General features: G+C 35.1%; 1 protein-coding gene across 3 annotated transcripts in view; it reads right to left on the reverse strand.

The window, feature by feature from the left end:
* Positions 1 to 21,086, reverse strand: part of CNTN1 (contactin 1) — a 372,749-nt gene that overhangs the window by 311,102 nt on the left and 40,561 nt on the right. Inside the window, exon 1 of one of the 3 annotated variants that reach the window (XM_037739053.1) lies at positions 6,561 to 6,677. The exons of the other annotated variants lie outside the window; for them this stretch is intronic. The gene's annotated coding sequence lies outside the window, so the exon portion shown is untranslated. Of the gene's footprint in view, positions 1 to 6,560; positions 6,678 to 21,086 lie in introns of those variants that run through there. 3 annotated transcript variants of the gene reach the window in all.

A 21,086-nucleotide genomic window follows, 5' to 3' on the forward strand; every position in this document is an offset into this window, starting at 1 on the left:
AATATAAAAGACTTTAGGAAAAATACATTAACATTATTTTTTGTGATTAAGTGAATACGGAAATAAAAGCCAAAGTTCTATTTAAATAAAGTTTTGGTTTTACATTGTGTTTTAAACAGCTTAGCAACCATAATATCTATAAAATAAGCACAACAGTTTTTTAGTACAACTATTTCAGCAAGGAAATAAATATTCTGAGAATATGTACAATAAGTTTGCAAAATCAATCTTTGGAAACTTTGAATTGTTTCAGCAGATTTTGGAGACAGTGTTATATAATTTACCAGGGCTTAGAAATCCCACTCTGCGCCTCACTATATGTGAGAATTAAGCAAGCTACTATGCCATGACCATCTCAGTTTCCTTTTCTGTAAAAAAAGACTCTTACCTACCTCACCAGTTTGTTGCAGGGATTAATGGTGATTTTTTATGTAAATAAAATGGAGTTACCCTTCATTCTTCCTTCTTCAACCCCACTGCAGGCAATCCCTTCCAATGTCTCTTACCTAACAGTTAACAATAAACCTGGCTTCTTCTCAAATCTTCATTTATATCCCAACTATTCATTTATTTCCCAGCAAGTCTTCTGTGTGTACTCTTATCCCCTCAAAACATATTAAAAGCCACTGCTAGATCAATATGCCTAAAGCACCAAATTGTACATTCCATGATCCTCTTCAAATATTTGCAGTTAATTCAACTGCCTACAGGATGAATTACAAACTCCTGAACTTCGTATTTTATGCTCTCCACAATGTGAGTCTCTCTGCCTGCTCAGAGATCTAATTTAGTATCTGACACTCTCCTTTCATGAATACTCCATTTCACTCAGCTGAGACTACTAACTGCTGAGAAAGAAGTTATGCAAATTTAAGCCTCTGTTACCAAAACAGGTTTTTGTTGCTTGTAATGTACTTGCCCTTGTAACTTCCTATTAAGGAACACTTTTTTTTTTTTTTTTTTTTTTGCATCAAATCACCCACTCCTTGTGTTATTCTTTATTCTTTTAATTTACAATAATATCTTGCTGACTAGATCCCTTACTTCTTCTGCCCTCTGCAAGCTATTCTCCATCCAGCAGCCAAACTGATTATTTTAAAAGTGCAAATCATATCAGGTTACAGCTCCACTTAAAATCCACTAGTGGGTCCCCACACTGAGAACACAAGGCAAAAGCATCACGCATCACTTTGCACCAGGCCAGCCCACCTCATCACTTGTGCTCCGGAATTTATCACTTGGCTTTTGCTCACTAGGCTCCTGGTATGTTGTATTTTATCATCTTTTTGGCCTATGATTTTTCTCCCATGTCTTTGCATGGTTTGCTTCTCTGAGATACCTTCTCTGACCACCTTATCTAAAACAGCCACACACACGCCTTCATAAAATACTGAATTATTATAATATGTACAAAATTCAACAGGGTTGAAAAAGCGAGAGACAGAAATGCCATGTATAATAATTATTTCATGTGTAAACTATGCACCCAGTGAGACAAATGGAAATATGAATTTTCCAACTGGAAACTAAATCAAAGAGACAGAATGAGTTTTTATTTTGATCTATATTATCAGATTAATTACCCCCATTACACATAATGGGTCTTGGCTATATTTGTTACAGTAGGTAGTCAGGCAGCAGTGGGGCAGGAGCGGGCTCCTCATACCCCACCAGGAATATCAGGCAACCACCAGGTGATGATCAGGCAGTTGTCACACTGCCTCTCCAAAATAATAATAGGTTGTAACCAGCATCAGAGAAAGGCGATTTCCTAATAGAAAAAAACACCTGAAACTGGTGATTGATGGCTTCACAATAAGATGTCAGGAAGTGGGTGGGTGGGCTCAGGCACGAACACTTCAGAGGCAAAATGGCAAAGTTTAACTGGTATATGACCTTCCACGGGCATTCCACTGAAAAAGGGAAGAACGCTTCATGTCAGCATGCCTACAACTCCAGTAGACACACTGCAATTATTCATTTCCCAAGTGCTAGCAGACCACCGTGCATGTAGCAGCCCACCCCAAGAGAATAATCAAGGGAAATGGGACTTAAGTCCTTGGAAGCATGCCAACATATAAAACCCAAGTCAAAAGGTCAAACCCCCGCACTTGTCCTTCAAGTCACCTGCTTGGGCCTCTTCCAAGTGTAGTTTCCTTCCTTGTGTTCCTGCTCTAAAGCTTTTAAATAAACTTTTACTCCTTCTCTAAAACCTACCTCAGTGTCTTTTTCTGCCTTATGCCTTTAGTCAAATTCCTTCTTCTGAGAAGGCAAGAATTTAGATTGCTGCGGACCCATATAGATTTGTTGCCAATAACATATTCATATATGAAAATGGCTTATATAGTTTTTTTAGTGAATAATATAGAGTTAAGTTCTTTAATAAATATTGGAATAGCCAAGATTATTTGAAGCAGATTTTTAATACCTTAAAATATTTTAACAATTAAGCATAATTTGGTAGTAGTAACACAGCCAATATTTGGTCTTTTTTAAAAATGAGCATTTGATGCCAATACCTGTGTCTTGATGGAAAAGGACAATAATGCAAGTGAGAATGCCCCTAATAATTAAGTTGTTGCATCAATAATTGCTAGAAAGTTGAATATGTTTTACTATTAAATATCAATTCTGTAGAGTGGACATTTTGTGATTTATGTGCAGTTTCATAAATAGGACTACCTAAGCAAAAACTCAACTTTGACCTTTTTTCTTCTCTTGCCCAAATTCCTATCTAAGGGGGTAGGGAGTCACTCCCTACAAACCATAAAGTCTGATCAGAGGGGTTTTATTTAACCCTATATAACATACCTTACATAATATACCTATATAACATACCTATAAAACAATCTGACTCTGGCATTACATCACATCACAGATATGAAAAGAAATAAAAATATTTAACCCCAAATACATTTCTTTGCCATATCTTAAAATAGCCTTGCAAAGTTGTCTCCTGTGGGAAAAATCTACATTCTGTAGAGAATCCCCTTGCTATTTCCAGGCCTTTTCCCTGATCCACAAAAGAATCAACTAAGAGTCTGGCAGCCTTTTTTTTTTTTTGAGACGGAGTCTTGCACTGTCGCCTGGGCTGGATCTCTGCGCTCACTGCAACCTCTGCACTCACTACAACCTCTGCCTCCCAGATTCATGTGATTCTCCTGCCTCAGCCTCCAGAGTAGCTGGTATTACAGGTGCACACTACCACATCCAGTTTATTTTTTGTATTTTCTGTAGAGACAGGGTTTCACTATGTTGGCCAGACTGGTCTTGAACTCCTGACCTCATGATCCACCCGCCTCGGCCTCCCAAAGTGCTGGGATTCCAGGCGTGAGCCACCGGTACCTGGTCCTGAGTCTGGCACATTTTTAAGTCTGATAACAAATATTTACAATCTATTCTCTCTGAGGCCTGCTACCTGGAGGCTTAATCTATATAAGAACCTTGTTCTTCATAATCCCTTCTGTCAGTCCAGACATTTGCTTCCCATTGATTCTAGATCTTTAGATAAACTCAACTAACTGCCGATCAGGACATCTTTAAATTTGCCTATAAGCTGGAAATCTGTCCCCCTTCCAGTTATCCCACCTTTCCAGACAGAACCAGTGTACATCTTACATGTACTGATTGATGTCTTATAGCCCCTGAAATGTATAGAACTTAGTTGTGGGATGAGCACCTTGGGCACATGTTCTCAGCATCTCCTGAGGGTTGTGTCATAAGCCATGGTCACTCATATTTGGCTCACAATAAATCTCTTCAAATATTTTACAGTTTGACTTTTTTCATCAACATATGGAAAAATGGGAAATTGAGAAAGTCATTTTAGTTCTAAAGATATCTGGGAGAACAAAATAAAGAAAACATTAACATATTTCCCAGCTGGGAAATAGTTCAGGAAATTTGGTTCAATTCAATATGGACTTTTTACAGTTGCTAAACATGGTAATTATGAAGATTATGTGACAATATGGATCACATCAAATATTAAGTGAATGAATTAGGTTATGCATTGTTACAGTCCAATCACAAACATGTAAGGAAACATTTGTTTAGGAAATGAAGGGCTGAAAATAAACACATAAAATAAATATGATTATTTTTCCAAATGTTCCCCAAAAAAGTAATTTTATTTTCCTAACATGTAACATAGATGTTACACCTCCATGAAAAGTTCTGGCACCAAAATATCTCCCTTCCGAATATATCTATGAATCTCGCACTAGCAATTGTTCCTCTTGTCATCCTTTAAAACTGCTGTAACAAACAGTTCTTTCCACCTTTTAACCCACACATTCACTGTGAATGGCTTTAACAGCCATCTTTTTTGCCCTTAGTTCCCAAATATTTCTTTTCTAAATACCACTTCTATTCTAAGTTTTGGTCCTATGTATTCTAACATCATCTGAAAGATACAGCAGTTTCTTACAAAGATTTTGTAGCATCCTTTGTACAAAAATGCTAACAGGAATTCCTGCAATCACCTCTGATCTTCTGTTGCATTTTATGTTACCATACCTGTTTCTTAGGCTAGAAAACCTCAGAGCAAATTTCACTTCTTTACCTTTCCCATCACAACACACCAGTTCCCAAATGAAGGCTATTCCATTCCAGAAATCTCCTGAAATTGATGCATCTTTTCCACCCTCATTCCCTTCATGCATTCACCTCTGGTATTTTGTTTTGTTTTGCTCTTTGTTCTTCTATTTTTCTAATGTGACTTAATTTTATTTTATTTTACGTTGTAGGATACATGCACAAAATGTGCAGGTTTGTTACATAGGTAAATGTGTAAATGTGTGCCATGGTAGTTTGCTGCACCTATCAACCCATCACCTAGGTATTAAGCCCCACATGCATTTGCTATTTACCTGATGATTTCCCTCCCCTACTCTTCCCTACTGACAGGCCCCAGTGTATAATAATTCCTTCTCTCTGTCCATGTGTTCTCATTGTTCAGTTCCCACTTATAAGTGAAAACATGGTGTTTGGTCTTCTGTTTCTGTGTTAGTTTCCTGAGGAAAATGGCTTCTGGCTTCATCCATGTCCCTGTAAAGGACATGATCTCATTCTTTTTTATGGCTGCATAGTGTACCATGGTGTCTACGTGAAACTCAAAACTATAACAACCCTAGAAGAAAATCTAGACAATACCATTCAGGACATAGGCACAGGCAAAGATTTCATGATGAAAACATCAAAAGCAATTGCAGCAAAAGCAGAAATTGACAAATGGGACCTAATTAAACTAAAGAGCTCCTGCACAACAAAAGACACTATAACAGAGCGAACAGACAACCTGCAGAATGGGAGAACATTTTTGTAATTATACACCTGGTAAGTGGTTAAAATTCAAAACATATGAGGAACCAAAAAAAAAAAAAAAAAAAAAAAAAAAAAAAGCCATTAAAAAGTAGGCAAAGGACGTGAACAAACACTTCACAAAAGAAGACATTTATATGGCCAGCAAACGTGTTTTGTTTTTATTCTAAACACTCATTCTAAATACTTAGACTTTATTACCTTATTTAATCTTTACACCACTCATATGTATTAGCATGATTTTGTAGAGAAAACTGATGTACACAAAGATAAGTAATTTGATAACACAGCTAGTATGCAGCAGAGCTGGCAACCTTAACTATTCCAACAATCTCTCTGCCTCTGTGTCACTCATTGCAATTTTTTTAGCATTATTTTTGTCCTGCATTGCCCCTATGATTACATTCAAACTCAATAGCATCACAAAGAAAGTCCCTGAATGTCTAGAGCAAGTCTAACTGTCCCAACATATGGCTTGTCACTCCCTACCCCACACCGTGTGTTCCTGCCAAATTCAATAGAAAGATTCAGAACACAGCAGGTCCTTGCTCAACCCCATTGCTTGTGAATACCTCAGCTAGTTAGAAAACTGTCCCAATTATTCTCCCTAGCAATCCTTCACAAGACTCAGATACTTCTTTCTTAATGAAGCCTCCCATTCTCCTGGCCTCAAGCTGCAGAGTAATTTGTTCTGCTTGCTGCATTCCCGTAACACAGTTTTCATATATCTAACTCATTACCTACTGTAAGGCAACAGAATTTAATTACTGGCTATTCCATCTTGCTTACTTAATAATAAACTCCTCCAGAGTATGGATTGTGTCTTACTCATCACTGTATCATTATCTCATCCAATATTAGTTGCACATCCACCATATGCTAATGCTTCACTCAGTGACTGGCATATTTGATTAATGATTGAGGAGGAAAATTATTGGAGCACCATGTATCAGTTTTCAAGGACAATGAGCCTTATAAGAGAACTAATAGCAAAGTCTGACAGGTTTCTAGGAATAGAAGTCAAAGGACATGAGAGAAGACAAGGTATAGAAATTAGGGAAGATTGCCTGAGTCCAGGAGTTTGAGATTGCAGTGAGCTACGATCACACCATTGTACTCTAGCCCAGGCAACAGACTGAGACTCTGTCTCAAAAAAAAAGAAATTAAATTAAAAACATACACTTAAAAAGGAAGAAAGATGAAAGAGTTGAAAAGCAGCAAAGACAAACGTTATTCACTTGAAAATGTTGTCATTTCAGAAATATGAAGTAATTAAATGCAAGTTAATTTGGATAGAATTCTCTGCAGAAAAAGACAAAGCATTTTTCCTCCTTCCCTTTTTGTATAAATTCAGTTCAGCTATTGAGCACAAGAGCTACTATGGTGAAATACCACTCTACCAAATGCTTTAGTTTTAGCCCATTTAAGCTATTGTCAACTCAACTTGGCAGTCACCTTGCTGAGCAGTATAAATGAAACTTTCCTGAAGTTCTTTTTATCATCAAACAGTAGGAGAGCATTATTGGCTTCATTCAGTTGTGGCTAGGTTACACGGGTTATATTTTAAATACTTCAGGTCAAAATCCCACTATAATGTGATATTACTGGGTCAGTTTGTCTGACTTGAGAAAAAGCCCTATTATAAGCAGAAGGAATTTTGTCTCATTTCTCAGAACTCTTGGAAAGTTTAAGAGCTTAGACTTTGTTCCCCTACAGTAAAGAGGGAAAACAAAGGAAAAGAAATTCTGCTTCTCAAAGAAAATTTTAAAAACACAATAAGTTCAAATAATATTCAGTTAGAAATGATAATACATTATAAATTCATTTCTAGAATTTTCAAAATTTTTCCATTAAAATTTATTTCATCTAATAATAGTTGTCATTTGTAAATATCCATCACAAAAGATAAGTAAAAATAGGATAAATACTTGTATCAAGGAAAAGAAGTCTGAAGTGAAATGATATAATGTCTACTTCTCTGAGATTTGGCATTTACTAGTTGTAATATTACCACTCAATGTCACATTTCCTCAACTGTAAAATAGAATTAATGCCTAATGCACAGGCTATTTCAAATATTAAGTTGATATTTATAATATCTGGTACAAATAGTTACTCAATAGATGTCATTTAAAATGAAATTTAAATATATTAATGTAACCAATAGCCTTGTAATTAAAGTTAAATAAGATTATTTCTAATTAAACCCATTGTTTTAGTTTATTATTCTTATATCTTTTTGTGGTAAAGTATATAATTTATAGAGTGTATACAGCTAGAAAAACAGATGGATCCTAAAATTGAGGGAAGCTTGCTCATTTGAGTTTTTCTTGGAACCAACATTGTAAAATGAAGAAATATGGATTATGGTTTGTCCCTTCGACATTTAACTGATATCAAAAAACAGATTTATTAAAGCTGATTTAAAGTGAAGTAAACAAACCAGTGTAAGAACATAAAACTAGAAATATCTGTTTAACTTCCTATTCCAGAAAGTTTATTGTTTTTTGTCTGTTTTAAATATCAGTTGTCTGGACGTGTATGCAATTGTTTTTTAAAAGGATTTCAGCGGATATTCCACATGTCACTTCATTTACTAACCATCCATTATATATATAGGATGCTAGAATTAAGTGCAAAAAGATAAATAAAATTTTGTCTTGAGGATTATACTAGGTAGTGGAAAAGACTGGTACATAAACAGAGAAACAGAGATTTGGTACTGAGCTGAAAAATAGAGACATTCGCAAGGAGAAAGCCAGAGGAGGTGTACTTAGCCCATCCCTCTGACCCACTATGGAAGCAAGTATAGGATAGCTGAGTCAGTTTCTTTAGGATGAATAAAGACTGGCCAAGTCAAGTAAGTTTCAAAGAAGTTCCAAGCAGTGAGAAATGGCCAGGGATATAGGAGGGGTATTACTCCATTTTCATGCTGCTATGAAGAAATACCCAAGACTGCGTAATTTATAAAGAAAAAGAGATACAATAAACTCACAGTTTCAGATAGCTGGGGAGGCCTCACAATTATGGGAGAAGGCAAAGGCAAAAGCACATCTTACATGGGAGCAGAAAAGAGAGTGTATGCAGGGGAACTGCCCTTTATAAAACCATCAAATCTCACGAGACTTACTATCACGAGAACATGGGAAAACCCACCCTCATAGTTCAATTACCTCCTACTGGGTCCCTCCCACAACATGTGGGGGTTATAGGAGCTACAATTCAAAATGAGATTTGGGTGAGGACAGAGCCAAACCACATCAGGACGGGACAAGGGGAAACTCTCAGAGTTATGTGTTAGAGATGGGGCTAAAGAGGGAGGCTAAGGCTGGGCCCTAAACTTTCTTTTATTCCATGTTACTGTGCCTGACATTTGTCAAGGATGCAATGAAGAGGCATTAAACTATTTTATGTAAGGAAGTGACATATTTTGTGCTTATGACCAATCATTTTGGTAAGATTTTAGGAGAAACTGGAAGAAAAAAATACTATAAGTATGAACTGCAGTTAGAGTTACTGTAACTTCCAAATGAAAGGTAATAGAAATCTGAACTGGGGCAAAAAGTAAAAAGATAAGGAGGACAGCATAGATTTTAAAATATATTGGGGGTAAATCTCCATTATGTAATAACTGATACAATTTTACTTCTATGGCTATCCAATCTGTTAAAATCAAATGCCACAACTTCAGCTTAAATGCAATTATGATTATTTACATAATCCTTTGTTTCAATTGCGGTAGATTTATAACATGTTTCATTACAAGGTTGAGTTATCTGCCCTTTATTTTTCATCACTCTCAAATTTATCTGGAAGGTCTTGTGAATTTATTTACCCTTATGATGTTTAGAATCCATTATTTTGTCTAGTCATAAGAATTTATGTTGAGATTTTTGAGGGGAATTCATTTATGTATGGATTAACATAGGAATCTCAGATTTTTTTTTACATCTTAAGTCTTACAATCCAAAAGCAAGCTATGGCATGCCTTTCTGTCTATTCATATCTTCCTTTCTAATCCTTGGTAGTGTAATATGTTTTCTTCATATTGATCTTGAACATTTACTGATGTTTGTTTCAAGAGAGTTTCTCCTTTGTATTGTTCCTACAACTGAGGTCTGTTCTTTCCTTATATTTTCCTTAATATTTTTATAATAGTATTTCAAAGACACAGAAAAATATGAAATAGATACCCCTGTAGTAAACAACCTGTCAAATTCTAGCATTTGACTATAATTGCTTCAATTATTTCTTGAATAAAACATTACAGATACGGATGAAGTCTCTATTTACCTTTCTGGGTCCCCTCCTAAGTGGGACTGTCATATAAAATGTTAATTTTGAATTTTGAATCCCTGCGAAATTTGAATTTCAGAAAAACAGTGAATAAATATTTAGTATGACTATCTCATATGATATACAATTTGAATGTGTTTTTATTTGCTAAATCTGACATCCTTACCCCTGAAGTCTAGAAATATCCTGAATTTGTTGTTTAATCATTCTTACACATTTCAAAATGCTGTACATTATGTGATCAAGAACATTTTAGAGCATTGTTTTGCATGCCTTCAAATATTATATAAATGGTATAATATGTTTCATTCTGCAATTAGCTTTTTAAATTAAATGCTGAGATTTTGAGATTTATCCTTATCAACTATCCAAGTTGTTTACTCATTTGAAATGCTGTTTTCATTATTACAAACAAGATTAAAATTAATACACTTATAGATTTCTTCTCATTTTTCTTAAGTATTTGTGAGACATCTTCCTAAATGGGTTCTTAAGCTCCACTGCACACTAGAATCCCCTGAGGAGCTTTATAACATACTGATGCCAGAAAAAATGTCTTTGGGATTTCTGATATAACCGGTTTGTAGTGCAGCCTACGTCCTGGTATGACTATCATGTGCAGCCAATGTTAAGAACCACTGTTCTTCTTCAGCATATATTTTTAGAAGTTGAGTTGCTAGGTTGAAGGGCATATGATTTTTCTATTGTACTGAATATTACCAGATTGGGCTCCAGCATGCTTTTACGAATTCAAAATCCTATCAGCTACAATTACGGCTTTCCACTGGTATGCTTTTTAATTTTTGCAAATTTGTTAGACATAAAACATTAAATTTTTGTAGTTTTATTTTGCATTTCCTTGACTGTTAGCACCATTGAGACTTATTTTATATATTTATTGACCACTGAGATTTTTCTCTTCTCTGATATGCCTGTTGACAATATTTGACCCATTATTAATGGATCATTTATCTTTCAGTTATTGAGTTATAAAATTTTTATATCTTGTTTGTGGTTCCTTTTCTACTGTAGGTCTTATATATTTCTTTTGCTAGTTTATAGCTTGACTTCAAACTGTATTTAATGATGTCCTTTGTCAAAATGAAGTTTTACATTTTTAATCATACCATTTATGGTTTTTGCTTTCTATAATTTGTTTAAGAAACGTTTCACAACATAAAAGTCAACCACAAATTTTCATATATTATTTATCTAAAGACTAAAATTTTTTCTCACCCTTCAAACTTCTAATGGACTTGAGGTTAATTATTTTTATTAGTATGAAGTAAAAATTTCTGCCCCATCTCCCAAAATAAAACAGCAATTTTCTCAGCGCCATTTGTGGAACAGTTCTTCTTTTCCTCCATTAGTTAGTGTATCCGTATAATCATATCAATGTAAGTTTCTGAGCTCTCTGTTTTGTTCAACATTGTATGCTCTGAACAAATACCATATTATAAAATTATGCTAAATTTGGCATGTGATACAGCAGTTAGCCCTCACTTGTTCTTCACAATCACTTTGGAATTTATAGATTCTTTATTAAGAATACACAAACCTATTACTAACTTATTAAAAGTATTTAAAAATACAGAATGCAGGCTAAAGTATGCAAGTAATTTCAATTCTGTATATTTAAATATTTGATTTTTCTCTTGTGATCTCTTAATATGATACTTCAATCCACAATCATATTTGAGTCCCTAGAGTAAGCCATACTTTGTGGTGGTATACTATTCTTTATTTGTAATGTTTCATTCTAGTTGCTGGCATTTTACTTTGATCTTTGTTTCAAGTTCTATTGTCTATATATCTTTTTAATTTCTCAGATTTTGGCATTAATGTCATGCTAGATAAGAAAATATAACTGTGTGATGGTTAATACTGAGTGTCAACTTGATTGGATTGAAAGATACAAAGTATTAATCCTGAGTGTGTCTGTGAAGGTGCTGCCAAAGTATATTCACATTTAAGTCAGTGGGCTGGGGAAGGCAGACCCACCTTCAGTCTGATGGGCATAATCTACTCAGATGCCAGCAAATATAAAGCACGCAGAAAAATGTGAAAGGAGAGACTGGCCTAGCCTCCCAGCCTACATCTGTCTCCCGTGCTGGATGCTTCCTGCCCTTGGACATCAGACTCCGAGTTCTTCAGTTTTGGGACTGAGACTGGCTCTCCTTGCACCTCAGCTTGCACACAGCCTGTTGTGGGACTTTGTGATAGTGTAAGTTAATACTTAAAAAACTCTTTATATATATATACATATATGTGTGTGTGTGTGTATATATATATATATATATACACACACACACACACACACACACACACACACACATATACATACACATATATATCCTATTCGTTCTGTCCCTCTAGAGAACCCTGACAAATGCAAGTGTAAATATGTATTTTCCTATCTTTTCAAATAGTTTGAAGCACTACAAGAATCTGTTTATTGTAGTGCCTCAAACAATTTGAAGATAAAAAATTTAAAAATAAAATCCACCAATCGGGATTTTATACTCATTTGCAGAGGGGAATATCTCCATGATAAAGTTTTTGAATTTTTTTTCTGTAGCAATTGGTCTGTGTTCTCAAGGATCAGTTTCACTCACTTCTATTTTCCCAGAAAAATATTGATTTCATGTAGGTTTTAAAATTTGTATAATGTTGAAAAAACTAACCTTGTGCAATTCTTTTAATGTCTTCTGCCTCTGTGATATTTTCCCATTTCCAGGTGCTTTCACCATCAGCATCTTGACTAGGTTAGTCATTGTTTTTTGTTTGTTTGTTTAAGATGAAGTTATTGGGTTGATTTATTAGCTCTGTTTTGTCTTTTCTCTAAGACACCACTTTTCTGATTTACATTATTAAATATTTTATTTTGTTTAGCTTATTTTCTTGTGTATGAGTTAGTTATCAAAACTGTTTATTCTTTCTCAATGCAAGTGTTTGTGGCTAGGAACTTGTCTCTAGTTACTGTGACTTAATTGTATACCATAGGTCTTTATATATAATGCTTTATTATATTTATTTCTAAGTAATCTGCTCTTTTGCTCTGAACTTCATTGTTAACCCAAAGCCACTTGTGAGAGCCACTTATTTCATTGTGATCAGTGAAGCTAATAATTTTGCTTTGGAAAATATGTTAACGATTTCTTTCTAATCTATGTTTTTCTCAGGTAAATATCCCAAGAGCATTTTAAACAATATCTTATATGATTTAGAGCTATGCATTACTTTTGGTCTATTTGTTTGCCATGGTCTGAGAGATGAATTAGAATATCCTACACAAATATAGTAATATTGTATTACTATATTTCTGTCCATTTTACTTGTGACTATGTATTAATGACTGCTAGATCTTCATTATCATTTACATATCTTTTACACTCCAAGTGCTCATGTCTGTCTGACTGATTCTCTATGTGTGTCTGTGTGTGTCAGAATAGTGGTATGTTTAGAGAAAGTGGCCCTCGCTCACAGAGTGCTGCCTTTTTCCTTCAGCTTCCCCTAGGGATTGGGAGTTTATATGAGGCCAGCCTGTCTTGCCCCGTCTTTCTGAGACAGCTGCAGGGTCATCAAAATAGACGTTTTCTCCTCTGCTTATTCCACAGTTCTCTTCCTGCAAAGATGGCAAGCAATGTGATTTCCTCAATGAGACCTACCTCCCCACCTCTCTGTATTAAATGGAGGACAGGAGAATTCCTACAGGCAGCTCAAACGTGTTGTATCTATTGACTCAAACGTGCTGTTTCTATTGACTCAAACCAAGGACTGTTGGTTTTCCTCTTTAGCATCCCCCAATGCTCTGGACAATGTCCTCTGTCAGTATCTTCCTGCATCCTGACTTGGTATTTATTTCATTTGACAGCTTTTCATCTTAAATTGCTATCGAAGATAACAGATATCCCTATTTTTGTCAAAAACATGGTTTACATTTTTCCTGTTATTAGTGTTTCCATGATTTCAGAGGAGAGAAAGAGGAAGTATCTTTGGTCTCCCTTCTCACAGTTACAATTCCCTTATAATCTTTGAAAATTACTGATGCTTCGAGCCTCACTCTAAACAAATGAAATCAGAATTTTTAAGAATCAGCCCAAGAGGTGCTTAATTTGATAAACTCTACAGGTGATTCTTCCATGGGAACGATGCCCAATGCCTTAGCCAAACAAATATAGGCTTTTAATAATATTTAAAATATTCTACTTACCTTTCTTTGTATGTACCAAATGTGTATTTCTGCACATCCCCTTACACATTTTCTGAAGTTTCTCGCCACTTCTAAATAAGGGTACTAAATTGACTTCCATAAAAGCTACTAGTTTTAATCTCTAAGAAATTAGAAATAGCTTTAATTATTAAATACATGTCTACCGATACTTTATAAGAAGAGAAAGCCTGTTTTGGTTCTGTGGAAGTCTTTGGTATTAAACTATTCTGATCTTTAAAGAATGAGCAAAATACCCTCTGAAACCTTCAACAATGATGATTTAAATAGTCAATCCACAAAATTTATTGAAACTTTCTTTGCAGTATAATCTTCTTTTACTCTATCACAAAATCTTAAGCTTAGTAAAATGATTGTTTTACTGTTCCTCAGTTGCACATCATGCTTTTCCTGAAGAATGACTTGGTTCTTACTCTACCTAAAATAAAACTCCTCAACTTAGTTGATAAATTATTCATCTTTTGAAAAAACACCTCCAAAATTAACTTCTCCTCCCAAGGTTTCCCGCCCCAGATGTTGGTTCTCTATTTGTAAATTCAGTGGGCAATTTCATCTGTATTTTTCTTAGCATGCTTCTAAAGTTGTATTAATGTGCATACTTCATTGCTCACTTAGTGATAAATTGTAATGATAACAGAATTATAATTTCTGACAGTTATTTGGCATCTACTAAATTCCAGGTAACAGATTAAGTCATTATTTGCATTAATCCTTAAACATATAAGCTATGTAAAATTATTTCTTCTGTTTTCCTAATGAGAAAATGTGGGCTAAATGAAGCTGAGCAGTTTGTCCCAAATCACACAACTAGCAAAAGTCCAGTATTTAATAAATGTCTGAGTGCAGAAGCAGTGCTCTTTATCCATGATGCCCTGCTGCGTGCTGAAGGTCAACAGCCTTTCCAGGGTCTTACTTAGTAACTTTTACATGGTAAATCCTAGGATATTTATTCCATTGAATCTCACCACTTAACCGTTACCATTTGTTTGATCTTAAATAGGCTGTTTTTATATAATTCTAAATGTGGAACCCTCAAGTCAACATTTTGAATGTTTCTGTTTCCTCATTATACTCCAGGATTTTAATCAGAATATGTTCTCAGCTAGAGAACTTGGCCTAATCATTAGTTCTTATGCCTCTCTGCCTTTTAGTGGACTCCAATTGTTTTGTAGATCTGAATTGACAGCAATTACATAAAGCAGCCAGAGGATGATTAGCTTGGAAAGCTGAATTTTGTCAAGTTAATTACCAGTGGTGCACACTGACTTTGATTCATGAATATGGCTTTTTGCAGAGCTCTTAAGATGCTAATCAGTCAACACTTATTTTTTACAGTTTAATGGAAATGTCAGAAGGAGAGTTGCAGGGAAAACCCAGGAACAGAGACCCTGGTGAGCACTGAATCACCAAATACAAAAGAAATATTCATTTTAAAGAAGTGTTTTCAGGCTACTTGATCATGAAATGAACACTCCTTTAACTGCTGGAGCTGCAGTCAAATCAATCGTCAGTGTTCTTGACAAACGTGAGGATCAACTGAGAGACTGTGCTCTTCCACTTACAAACTTTCTAAATTCCATTAAATGGATCTGTCTGGCAGTAGAGAGAAATATAAAAAGACAAGGAAGAATATTTATTCTTTTTAAATATAAAATATTTGGAATGTATTATAAACTTTTTTTTTTATCAAATTGGAAATATTCTGCAATCCCTTTCTAGTTCAACGGTGAACTACTGGGAATAAAGACTTCCTTACAATTAAGTATTTAGCTGCTTTTTAATCCTGCTGTCTTTATCTCATGGTGCCAAAAATCTCTTGTACCTTTTCCTCTGACGGGAAGGGGGAGGGCAGGAAGACCTCCTTACCTGAACACTTTTGAGAATAATAGCCTGATAATAAAATATGAGCCCCACATTTTGCCGCCAAAGTTTGAATGTATTTTAATATCTAAAAAAAAAAAAAAATCTCGCTTTTAAAATAAGGAACCCAAATCTTGAATGTATATTTCAGCCATCATTTTTAAGCTATTTGTTTGTGACCAAAAAAAAAATACTAATAAACAAACAAACAAAAAAAACCTGCCACCCCATTTGAGCTGATAAGCTTTTTGTTACCAGGCAACATTGTAGTTTGTATTTTGAAAGCTGCAAATCAAGTGTGACATCAGCCAACAAAATATTATAACCAAATACATCTACTTACCGTATTTATAAATATTCTCTCCTGGTTTACCTGTCTCCTCTCAGAGCCCAAGTTCATGCCTAGGAACTGTGTCTCTTTTATAAATAGAATACAAAAGCTTCTAAGCACTGTACTGATTATATCTATTAGGTGAGTACAAGAATAAATTTTCTAGCAAAAATAACAAAGCAGTTGTAACTTTTGAACCTAACTAAAATATACACCAACCCTATGAATAAGGAGAGAGAATAATACAAAATGCCTGCTTCATTTATTAATATTAGGTAGGCAAAATTAGCATTTGGATATTAAGAGGAATGTCAAAGAATGCTACTGGATTGAAGAGTTTTACATTAGTGAAATAATTTGAAAGAAAGGATTTTTATAGAATTAATTCCTGTCAGCTTATCCAAACATTTGGGCAAAAAAAAACTGTAGGCAAATCATTAACACTTCAGTGCTTTTCTTCGAGGTTTCTTCAATACACTAATAGGATTTCTGAGCAAATACGGATTTCCATGTTCTTTTGCACTGTATTAAAGACTACCACAGTGAGTAGTTTCTCATGTCCTTCTATCCACTAGATAGAAGAAAACAACTCAACTACAATTCTGCAATGAAGTTTTCCTGGCAGACCATCAGCACAGTCTACACAATTACTTGACATCTTCAAAGATTTCATTTTCGAAATTTTAGAATTTTGGATAATGAATCAGTAAAATGTATTTGATGTAATTTCATAAACCATTATCATACATTAAAATACTATGCTGCAGTTCTGTTCCAAACATTTAGATGGGAATGTTCCCTTTATATTGAATGTACCCATTTACCATTGGAGTTTCCTTAGTTCCCCACATAGTAATGAAATTTAATAAGATGTTTTCAAAGACAGCTAGAAAGTAGACATAACATCTCATAACATTATCAGATACTACACATACTGAACACTGTGCAGAAAAATTACTGCCTAAATTAAGTACTACAGGCTTAAAATTACTCTGACCCTTCCATATGGTGAGGCAAATGGTTTAATGGCAATTCCTCTAGCTTTTCTCATTTGCAGTTTAACATTTTCTATTTTATGGTACAAAATATTTTTTCAGTCATTGATTCAACAAATATTTTCATATTTCTTTCTGCATCAAGAATGTAATGATTACCAAAACCAAATGCCTGTTCCCCAAGAGTTTATAATTTAGTGAAAGATTATGAAGCTATACATACATGTTATGTGCTTATTTTGTTCCTGTATTAGTATCTTATTAGACTGTTTAAATCACCCAAAAGCCCCCCACTCAGAGATAACCACAGTTAAATTACTGGGATATTTAAATATGTGTTTGTATAATATTTATTAGGCTGGACCATTTGAAGTCATTGTTTTTGTTGATTAGATATGGTCAGTAAAAGCAATCTGATACAGTTCAACCTAATAACATATTCCACTGTATGTGTGACGCACAATTTTCTGCAGTTGAATATTGAAATTATTATCAATACTTTTTCTAATAAGTAGTGTTAATAAATTATGGTATATTTCATACATGGTCACATCAACATTTATGTATATCTTTCCATTCTTTCCCCAAGAAAAATCCCTGCAAGCAAAATATCTAAAGAATATGTGTATTTCAGTTTGATGCATGGTGTTTTGAAAATTAATGGCTGCTTTATCAATTTTCACCATGGTTTTCTATTATCTGTCAAATTAATTTTGGTCATTTATGTTTTACTAAAAAATTTGTACTTCACTCTTGTTTGGCCTTTCTATAAAATATAGAATCCTCATAGTATTTTCTTTATTGTTAAGGGAAAAATATCCAAAATATATTGTTATATTCCTCGCACCATCATTGCTAATATAATACATTGCTTTTCTCCTATGTTTTCCTATATGTCTTGCCAAGGATTGGTCTATTTTAATGACCTTGTCAAAGAAAAAATATTAAATTAAAAATGGCATTTCTGCTTTTTAATCCTAATTTTTACATTTAAGCTTTTGTCTTTGGTGACTTTTTTCTGCTTTATTTTCCTCAGGTATATATTCTTACTCTTTTTTTTCTAATGTTTAATTTGTTTAATAATAAGTTTATTATTTTCAGGCTTTACTATGCCTGTTGCATAATATCATTTTTTGATAGTCATTTAAACATTTAAATCTTATTTTACACATTATATTAACTTTCATATTGCAAGGCATCCATCACAAACATTACAGTTTGACAAAAGTTTCACACACATACTCCCCAAAATCTAAACCAGATACGGTCACTTTACTAAATCAATAAGCTAATAGAAGTAATGGAAATGTTATTATAATTATTTTAAAACAACAAGGTCTCAGGCCCTCTGGAAAAGATGTTCTCTTACAAGCATTATATAACATGTCAGTGGTATGAAATTATATTACATGAAAGTTAGCAAATACCCAATAATTAAGTCGACTCTAATAATGACAATGACTAAGATCTGATGCGTATTCATCAACTACGCTCCTATTTGGACAACTGTCGAAAGGAACATACAGATATTGGGCAACTGAGGTCATTTCTAATGAGGTTCTCAACTACATAAAGGTGAGGTGTGTTTTCAGCATACCATGGACAGTTGCATCCCTACTACAGTAAACATTAGGCTTACCAAACAGAATCTAACAGCACACTTGACTCCCTGTGCTCACAGCTGGAGACACTTCAGAACTCTTTCCCCTTCATCCTCCACAGTGCACCCTCCACCCTCCTCTGAGCATCTCCAAGGTATGCCCTTGAAATAAAATAGAGAAGAAAAGGGGCTTTGCTCCTCCCATTTCTGACCAAATAGAGGTTTGGCATAGCAGTGTACTGCAAAATTCTCATGCCCTGCAACAGTCAGCCACCACTGGGAGCATGGCTACTTTTACCATAATCTAAACTTTAAAAAGCCTGATAATGAGAAATTGGGTGTGTGGGAGGATTTAGAGGGAGAAGAGAACACTGAAAGGATTTGAGCAATGTTTCCTTTATTCTTCGCAGCTTTTTCAGACTCAAGACAAGTTCTTGAGGACACACATAAAATTGCTGTGGTCCTTTCTTACCTATAGTAGAAACAAAATAAATGATTAAAAAAAAAAGTACTTTTCCTTTCTCTACTCCCCCCCAAAATGCATAGTACAGGAAGAAGATACTATTGAGATGTGCTACTTTGGAAGAAATTAAAATTGGGATATGAAGTGAGGCTGTACACTATCAAGTTGCCAGGTTAGCATTTCACAGCCAGTGTCTGTGACCGGCAAGGAGTGCTGAAACCGAACAGAACGCTTTCGATGTCTCCTCGCCACATCCAACCATCTGGCTAGGATTCATCCTGCCATCCACCTTCACAAATCATTGGCTCAACTGTAAATACACTGCTTGACTGTATCACACCAACTGCTTTATTTTAGGCACAGTGGAGTGCATTGGAGGCTGTATGAAAAAGCTTGTGGATTCCACGCTTCAAACAACTGAAAACTCATTTGCTTGGGAAGGGTTCTGAAATACATTTCCCAATTCTCTGTATCAAATATCAGATTTTACTGCATTGATGACTTGCATGAGGCACTTACATGTGGTCTGAACAAATTTGCATGTGTCCTCATCCACACTGCCAACAAAATATATCTCAGTCATGTCCCCATGATAACTACTGCAATAAAGAGTGATGTCGACATTAACAATATCACCTTCTTACAAGGACTGTCTGGAATTCTGTGGGAAGGTATAATAATTCAGAGAAGGATAAAAATTTTGCAATGCATGCTGAGTGTACAGCATAGTCTGTTTCTTCAGTAATTATATGTGGTTTAAACATCTCAGCAGCAATATCCAAAACTTCTCTAGCAGCCTAGATATAATTTGCATCCCTTTTGATCTTCAGGTCAGAATAATTTAACATGAGAATTATCTTTAAGAGCCTGTTCAGATTCAGACATTCCCAAGGAATGATCAGTAAAATCTGGTCTTTGACTATAACTTGGCACTGGTCTTGTTATCAGTGGATAATGTGGTCTAAGTTTACCAGTGTATGGATAACCTGTCCATGGGTCAGTGTTAATATCACCTTCTACAGCCCAGGAAGACAATTCTTGTTTGCCTTTTCATCTTTTGCTTTCTTACGTAATAATTTGTGAACAGCTCAATTTTCTTTGAAATATCCTGCGAGCAGAAGCGCAAGCCTTGGATGTCCAGCTTGATGCAGGTGGGACAATGGAGATTGGCCTGGAAACTCCAGCCACCTGTCTCGTTGGCCGCCATGCTGCCTGCCTGCTGGGAAAGCACTCACCCAGGAAGAAGAGGAGGAGGAGGAGGAAGCCTGGGCATCATTTTATATGTACATTTTAATCTCTGTTATTTTCTAAGCATGGTAAAATTGTATAACTATTTTTCTAAGAGTTAATTAAGAGAGTCATTTATCTCAAATGTAAAATGGGTTGATTTGGTAAACATCGTTGGTGTTCACAGCCATTCCAAATCCCAGTTCTCATCTGCCTTCCCCTTTCTATAGAATGTGGACAGCCAACATTTTTGCCAAGTCCTTACAACTAGGGTCTAGTTCTACCTAATGAGATATTAACAGACGTCACTACGTAGTACTACCAGGAAAGCTCTGGAAGAGGTCTTACAGAACTTACTACTAGTTGCCCATTTTTTGATCCTCTACTCTTCCCCCTATCCTGCCTGGATATGGTCGTTTGCCCAAAGGCTTAGCAGTCATGTTCAGCATGAGGATGAAACCAGCACACACTTAGGATTCTATGGAGCAGGAGAGTGGGGAGAAAAAGCGAAGATCCTGAAGGATGTCCTGGAGTTAATGCACAGGTCTAAACTGCCTGCCTCTGAACTTCCTGTTTCATGGAAAAAAGCAAGGCCTTTTCTTATTTACACTACTTTCATTAGGTTTTCTCGTTCTAGCTGCTAAAATTAATGCTAACTGAAGGCATGGCTGTTGATGTCAGTCCTCAACCCAGAATCCTTGTTTACTAGTCAGTGCAAATGTCTCCCAGCTACTGTGAGCACAGAGCTGCACTCTTCTCTG

This window comes from Cebus imitator, unplaced genomic scaffold (assembly GCF_001604975.1).
Source record: "Cebus imitator isolate Cc_AM_T3 unplaced genomic scaffold, Cebus_imitator-1.0 Scaffold2, whole genome shotgun sequence".
Lineage (NCBI taxonomy): Eukaryota > Metazoa > Chordata > Mammalia > Primates > Cebidae > Cebus > Cebus imitator.